This window comes from Psammomys obesus, unplaced genomic scaffold (assembly GCF_907164565.1).
Source record: "Psammomys obesus unplaced genomic scaffold, mPsaObe1.curated_primary_1811, whole genome shotgun sequence".
Taxonomy (NCBI): Eukaryota; Metazoa; Chordata; class Mammalia; order Rodentia; family Muridae; genus Psammomys; species Psammomys obesus.
The window spans coordinates 1,705,651-1,714,211 of NW_026587032.1; positions in this window are offsets into that span (position 1 = coordinate 1,705,651).

The following is an 8,561-nucleotide window of genomic DNA, read 5'->3' on the forward strand; positions in this document are numbered from 1 at the left end:
ATGAGAACCTGTCTGGGTGTGGGAAGACTACAAATGCTTTTGAGGGGAAATAATATTCCAGGTACACAGACAGAGATTTTAAAAAAAAAAAAAAAAAAGAAGAAGCTACGTGACCAGCAAGATGGCTCTGCACCCGTTACGCTTGCAGCCAAGCCTGCCGACCTGAGTTCCATCCCTGAGGCTGACTCCTGCAAGTTGTCCTATGACCTCTACCCATGCTCTCGCAAGCTCAGGTATGTACATGTGCACAGGTATATACACACACATGCAAGTATATATACGTCAAATAAATACAATTTTTAAAATACTTTAAAATAAATTCCGCAAACAGACGTGGTACCACACACCTTTAGTCCCAGCACATGGGAAGTAGAGGCAGGAGGATATTTGTGACTTTGAAGCCAACCGGTCTACATAGGGAGTTCCAAACCAGCCAGGATGACATTGTGAGACCCCATCTCAAAACATTTAAAGAGGAGAGGGAGAAGGAAGAGGAGGAGGAAGGGGGGAGGAAGACCAGGAGGAAAAAGAGAAAAAAAGGAGGAGGAGGAAAAAAAAGAATCCTGTGGCTAATCTTCCTGCGACTTAAGAAGAGAGCATATTCTTTTGGGAACATTCCAGCTGCATTAACTGTCAAGTCCAAAGGAAACTCCTTTTCCACAGACTCTAAAAGGCAGAGGGACGGTGGCCATCTGCGCCCGCTAGCATACAAAGTGCGTGCTGGCCCTCTTAGCATCACAAGTCCCTGCTGCACGTTTCAAGGTCCATGCCAGCATCCTCTCTCTTCCCAACTCCTCTCTTACCCTAAATTCCCTTCAGCTCAAGAGCTCCTCCCACCTCCCCCCGGCCCCACCCACCACCCACCTACTCAGTCTCCTCTTAACCCTATTCCAGCTATTTTCTCTCCTTTGCCTAATCTTAGTTTTCCTCTTTCCCATCTCTCTGCTCTCCCACACCCTCTACCCTACACCCACCTCACCTCTCTTTCTCTCTTTCTCTCTTTCTCTCTTTCTCTCTTTCTCTCTCTCTCTCTCTCTCTCTCTGTGTGTGTGTGTGTGTGTGTGTGTGTGTGTGTGTGTGTGTGTGTGTCCTCACTCTCATTCTGCCCTGCCCCTGTTTCTCTCCCAGCCAGGTCCCTTCTGCTGGCCATGTTCAATGTACCACTTTCTCTCTGCGTTCTGGACTCTTCCAGATGCCTCTGGCTGTTCTCTCCTTCATGTCTACGATAGAAACCTTCCCCTTAATCATACCTTGGAGTGGTCATGTCAGTTTATAAAATAACTGTGCTGGATAGTTTTATGTCAACTTGACACAAGCTAAATTCACCTGAGAGTAGGGAACCTCAACTGAGAAAATGCCTCCATAAGATGAAGCTGTAGGCAAACCTGTAGGGCTTTTCCTTAATTAATGATTGATGGCAGGGGAGCCCAGCCCTCCATCCCTGGGCTGGTGGTCCTGGGTTCCATCAGAAAGCTGGCTTAACACCAGGCATAGTAACACAGGCATTTAATCCCAGAACTCGGGAGACAGAGGCAGGCAGATTTCTGCAAATTTGAGGCCAGCCTTATCTCCAAAGAGAGTTTCAGGACAGCCAGGACTGTTACACAGGAACACCCTGTCTCAAAAAAAAAAAAAAAAAAAAAAAAAGAAAAGAAAGAAAAGAAAAAGGAAAGCAGGCTGAGTAAGACATGGGGAGCAAGCCGGTAAGCAGCACCCCTCCATGGCCTCTGCATCAGCTCCTGCCTCCAGTTCCTGCCCTCTTTGAGTCCCTGTCCTGACTTCCTTCAGTGATGAAATGTGATACGGAAGTGTAAGCCAAATAAACCCTTTCCTCCCCAAGTTGCTTTGGTCATAGTGTTTCATCATAGCAACAGTAACCCTAAAACAATAACCATCTCAGAACCTCTCCCAAAAAACACAACACAAGGCCGAGACTCCAGAAGGCAACGTTTGAAGGGGCAACCTGTCATCCTGCTTCCACTGGCAATACCCTAACCCCAGAGGAGACAGGCCTCCTGCCAGATTTCTAACCCTGAGTCTGTGGAAGATGCAGGAACAGCTTCGGGAATCTCAGCACAGGCAGAGCTGAGCTGACGCCTTGTTTTCCTGTGTGTCTGAGGAGCTGTGAAGGAACTTCCAGGAACAGGGACAGTAACGGATAAGATGGTTATCGCTCTGTTCTGTGATAAAGCACCTGACAAAAAGCAGCTCAAGGAAAGGTTAGTTTCATTTGGCTCACGGTTTGAGGGTTCGGCCCATCATGGCAGGAATGTGACGTGTCCACAGTCAGTCAGCCTGGCCCATGGAATGGTGCCGCCCCCAAGCTTCAGGTGGGTCTTCCCGCCTCGGTTTAGCCTTTCGGGGAAACGCCCTCACCAACCCTCCGAGGTTTACCTCCTGTGCGCTTCTAAGTTCACTACATTAACAGCTGACATTCCCACCTGCGACATCCATTATCATGGTCAATTACCACGTTCTGTTGGAGCTCACGGAGAAGCTGGCTCTTGGAGTGGGACCACCCCCCAGGCCCCACACCACTTCAGGCCCAAGCAAGTTTAGTCAAGCGTCTTCCAAGGTGGCTTGTCTGTGATGGGCTGCCCTTCTCCCAACTCTGTGACAGACAAGGAGGAAAGAAAAACAGCAGAAGACCCAACAGTGAAAACATTGTGTCCTTGAGACCAGCTAGCTAGGTCAGCCATCTCCAACAGAGGTTCTTACTATTATTTATCCCGTCATATAAAAGTGCCTTCCGGGGGCTGGAGAGATGGTGGTTCCGAGGTAAAGAGCACTGTCTGCTCTTCCCATGGTCTGGAGTTCAATTCCCAGCAACCACATGTTGGCTCACAACCGTCTATACTGGGATCTGATGCCCTCTTCTGGTGTGCAGATAGGACATTCATACATAAAATACACAAATAAATGTTTTGTTTTGTTTTTTTAAGTGTCTTCTGTGGGAAAGAGAGGCTGGCAGTGCCGCGATGGGGTGCTCAGCCATGCAGAAAAACCTCAGTTGGGAACTCGAGGCGCCTTCCTCGATTTCCCCAGTCAGCTCCTGCTGGGTGTTTCCTTCCTGTCGTTACCTGCCCATTCACTTGGAGATCTCACCTGGGACTCTCTCTTTTGGGAACTTTAGGTGGCTGTCTTAAAGGGTCTCCCCGGCTGATTTCTGCAGGCTATTTTGAGTATCCAATTTGAGAATGCCCTACTGCTGTCCACTTAATCACTTACCAACACGTCCATCTTCTACTGTTTATTCTTTTTCTTCTGCTCCCTCATTCAAAATCAAAAGCACGGCTATCATCGGTCATTGTCCAGAGCACACAGAGCCCCATCAGGGAAACGGTGACACAGTGATGAAAAGGGCAAGAGAAAAAAGTCACCAGGTCTCACAGCCAACAAACAGCAGAAACTGATTTCCTGCCTGTTTCTTCCCATCTCCCTGCACCCAGGTCCTCAATGTTATGCTATAAAACCAACAACACCGCCAGAGTGGAGAGGGGAGAGGACCATTAGATACTTCAGAAAACAGCTTCTGTTGGCTCCATGGAGCTCAGAGAGCAGCTTCAGACCTCACAGGGCCGAGGCCCAGCTGGTTCTCACACATTATCTGCTCAAACGCATTCCAATGGCAGCAGATGCCTGTCTCCAGGACACTGGATTATCTCCCCATTAAATCAGATTGCTAATAAAGAGGTTTTAATGTAGGATATGAATCTTCCAGCAGTAACTGCTTACCTCAAGTTTTTTGTGCTAAATACCCCAAAATGAATCTCCGAGCAAAAGGACATCTGTCACAAAAGCAGCTTCAGCCAACATTAAACAGCTGGGCCAATCCCAGGCCTCACAAGGCAGAGCGAGCATTCATGACCGAATATACACCATGTGCTCTCTCTCTCTTTCACACACACACACACACACACACACACACACTCATGCCATGCCTCACAAACAGCCTTGATCCCACAGGGTCACAAGACACACTGCCATGAGGGTCCTTTATCACCCGTGGCAACCACACAGGGAACCTGAACTCCATCAAGAGTTTTCCCTTTGTGGTTAGACTGCATGTATCACCTGGACAGAAATGAGCCATCGAGCCGCAAACAACAAGGTACGCAGCTGGCTCTGACACCCTCCCGAGGTCCTCTGCTGAGCTCCAGAATAAATTAGTCTCAAAATCAGAAGTACTGATGGCTTACCTCTGGGAAGAGAGAATGTAAAGAGGAGAGTCCACCCGGTACCATTAGATGCAGACATCCAAGTGTGTGTTAGAAGTTCTAAATGATGGTGGAAGTAAAATCATACACACCCGTCATTACAAAGATGCTCCTTGGAAGAGGCTGTGGCGAGTTGGTTGAAAATGGCTACACATAGGCTCGCGCATTCGAATGTTCGGTTCCCAGCTGTTTGAGAAGGACCAGGTGTGGCCTTGTTGGGAGGTGTGTCCCTGGAGACAGGCTTTGAGGTTTCTGAAGATTTGAACCATTCCTAGCGTCTCTCGTGGCCTCATGGTTGTGTGAGCTCTGAGCTGCTGCTCCAACACCACAGCTGCCTGCCTGCTGTCATGTTCCCCGCCATGTTGGCCATGGACTAAAATTGTCAGCTTCCAATAAACACTTTCTTCTATAAGTTGCCTTGAACGTGGTATCTTCTCACAGCAAAAGAAAAGGAACAAGACAGACACAAACAAGCATCTATTCACCCCAAACAGGGCACCAAGGACAAACCACAAAACGATCCCACGCAAGTCTAGCTTGGTGAATTTATGGCCTTAGTGGGGTTACTCACAGAAGTGCGGGTCACCCCGCACACATCACATCAAAGCCTCACCCCGTCCTCCTTTCGCCTCACCTTCCCCCACGAAATAGACTCCAGCCTCTCCTGAGGCCAGGTGAGGCTAGCGCAGAATGACTTCCAGCTGGGAGGCGTGGCAGGGGTGAGCGGCTGGACTCTCCGGTCTCCTCCTGTGGGGAAGTGCCAGCAGACCCACCGTGGGGATGCTTCACGGCTGCTGTGATGAAAACGGTTACAACTGTGATGCTCAGAGAACAGTGGTCCACGGCTCTGCCCCGTGCTGAGCACGTGTACTGCTGGGGCCAGGTGGTGAGCACTTGAGGAGGAGGAGGGGATCGCCAGCCTCCGTTCACAGGTGAGGAAACCGAGGCCCAGAGAGGTAAGAGACATGTCCCAGGCCAGAGAACAGGGACTCACATCTAGCTCTTAGTCATTAACTGCCTCCTAAGGACCGGAGGGAAAGCTCAGTGGGATGCTGGCCTGCGGTCCAAGCCCTGGAGAGGTGTAGATGGCAGGAGCTCGCTGGCCAGCCAGCCTGTCAGCAAAGCCTCCCATCCCAGCAAAAGACCCTGCCTCAGAAACCAGCAGGAGGGCCTGGAGAGACGACCACACGGCTAAAAGCACTTGCTGCTCTTGCAGACAACCTGGGTTTGTTCCCAGAACCCACATGACAACTCATGCTGACACCTGTCTGTAACTCTAGGTCCAGGATCCAACACTCTCTTCAGCCTCCACAGGCACCAGGCACACGTGTGCTACAGAGACTCACCTGCAGGCAAAACACTAGTACATGTAAAATACAAGAGTATATATTTTAATTTTTTAAACTTTATTTATCTTCATTCGTGTGTCTCTGGGAAGGTGTCAGATCTTGGAGTTACAACTGTCACAGACAGTTGTGAGCCGCCATGTGTGTGTCCTGGGATTTGAACCCATGTCCTTTGGAAGAGCAATCATTGCTCTTAACTGCTGAGACATTCTACAACGCTATATATTAAATTTTTCAAATTGAAAATAAAAAGAAGAGGGGGGTGGCCTCCACACACAGACACACAGACACACAGACACACACACTGACCCCACACAAGCTGACCACATGTACACTGACACACGAGAGCACACGCACACACACGCATGCACACACGCGTGCATCTAAAATGGTAAGCTTTATAGTACACGATTTTGCCACACTTTTCCTAGCCAGGGACAGCAGCTTCTGCTCTGTCTGGCCTTGGAGAAGAACCGCTGATGCAGCCATTATCGGGCCTACAAAAGTGTGAGCCCAATGTCTGGCACACTCTAGGCGCCCGAAACAAAAGCACTATTATTGAATCCTCGAGGCTTCTCCAGTCATCACCTAACTTATGAATAAGCGTACTTGGCATTTAACACGTAAGTGCTGCCAGCGAGTTCCTGTCACAATTACGCATTAATTAACGGAACAAGCGTGGCAGAGTCGCTATTGTAACTCCACACAAGTTTACAAATTGGAGTTCAGCTTCCTTTTCCCTCTCCTACCCCCGCCACCCACAATAAACTGTTTACCATTTCAATTATTTTCCTTCCAACACTGTGATCACTGTACTTAAAATTCAATCAGCCTTCTAATTTTAAGCATCTTTTTTTTTCTTTTTTCTTTTTTTTTTTTTTTTGTCTGGAGAGCCAACCATTGACAAGCGTCCTGGATTTAACATCTGTTCCCAGCAGTAAATGGTTTTAAATTTGAGAACTGAAAACACATAGACGGCAATTATGAGCAGTTCTCGCACTGTGATTCATGGCCATGCATCAGTAACTTGTTTCTCTGACAGCAAGGCTCTGAAAGATGGGCCCGGAAGCCAGCCAAGCTGAGGCAACAAGAAAACTAGACGAATTGCCTGGCCATCCACCACCCAACAAACGTCTTCTTGGTTTGGGGGTGGGGAGCTGAGGTTTGTAGTGGCCTGAGTGAAGTTGTCCCCCATATTCTGGGACATCCGAATACTCGGTGTGGTGATTTGAATAGGAATGGCTCTCACAGACTCATGTCTTTGAATGCTTGGCCATAGGGAGTTTCACTGTTGGGATAGGTGTGGCTTTGTTGGAGGAGGTTTGTCACTAGGGGGTGAGAAGCTCAAGCCATGCCCGGTGTGACATTCACTTCCTGTGCCTGCCGATCAAGGTGTAGGACTCTCAGCTACCTCTCCAGCTGCCTGCCTGCTGCCCCGCTTCCCACTGGGATAAGAATGAACTAAACCTCCCAACTGGAAGCCAGCCCCAATTCAATGTTTTCCTTTCTAAGAGTGGCCGTGGTCATGTGTCTCTTCACGGCAATGGAAAGCCTAAGATACCTGCTCTCCAGTTAGTGATGCTGTCTGGAAAGGCTTAGCAGGTGGGGAGGAAGTACGTCACTTGGAGCAGGCTCTGAGAGTGTAAAGAGTCTCGCAAGCAGGGCGTGGTGGCACACGCCTGTTATCCCAGAACTCTGGGAGGCAGAGGCAGGTGGATCTTTGTGAGTTCAAAGCCAGCCTGGTCTACAGAGTGAGTTCCAGGGCATGACTACACAGAGAAACCCTTTCTCAAAAAACCAAATAGAAAAACAAACAAACAAACAAACAAACACCAGTAACTAATTCGGGTTTTTTATTTGCTTATTATGTCTGATCATTTTATACATGCATACATTGCACTTCGATAATATTCTCCTCCACCCCCAATTTCCCCCTGATCCAACTTCATGTCATTTTGTTGCTGTTGTTGTTGTTGTTTTTGCTCTTGTTTTGAAGTCTCAATATGGGGCCCTGGCTAGCCTGCAACTCACTACACAGACCAGGCTGGCCTCAAACCCACAGAGATCTGCTTGCCTCTGCCCTCCTGAGAGCTGGGATTAAAGGCAGGAGCCATCATACCTGGACATTTTTATTTTCTTAAGACTTACTTATTTTCATCTATGTGTATGTTCCTGTGGGTGGGTGGGTGGGTGGCCCACGGGAGCCAGGGGCCTTGGATTGTCTGGGGCTGTGTTACAGTTACGGGTTGTACAATGTGGATGCTAGGAAAACAAGCTCCCTTAATCTTTGAGCCATCTCGCCGTGCCTTTATCTAACTCACGTATTCCAGGTAGTCCACATATACATTTGCATGGAGCCAGCCTCTGGAACACGGTCTCCTAAGGCCCACACCCTAAAGAGAACGGCTCCCATCCGCTAGCAGCCATCTTGTCGATAGCTCCTCGCCTGCTGGTTTGTTTTTGTCATGCGAATTGTTTGCTCGTTTGGTTTTTTTTTGTTTTTGTTTTTTGTTTTTTTCCTTTCCAGGAAGCAACAGAAATCCAGGGAGTTTATTGCAGTACTTACTGAGCACACCAGGTAGATATTCAAAGCGTCCCCTCTCGTTGTAGCGTTGCTAATAAGGCTGAAGATGCTGGTGAGCTAGAAGGCAAGGGGAGGGAAAACTCCAAATAGCTCAGACTCCAGAGAGGGAGCAGTTATGCTCTCCCTGTTGTTAGGAGGGTTTGTTTGCTTGTTTCCTTGGTGGTGTTTTTGAGACAGACGCTTAACTAGCATACAGCCCTGGCAGTCCAAAGCAGCCTTGAACTGGCAGACACACACGCGCACTTAAAAATAAGCTAAATGTTTTTTAAAAGCCATTTCTTGGGGCTGGGGAAACAGCTCAGTTACATAAATGTTTGCATGTGCCAGGCTCTGGGTTCAGTCCCAGCACTGCTGCTTCCCAAATCCCGTGTGTGTGTGTGTGTGTGTGTGTGTGTGTGTGTGTGTGTGTGTGTG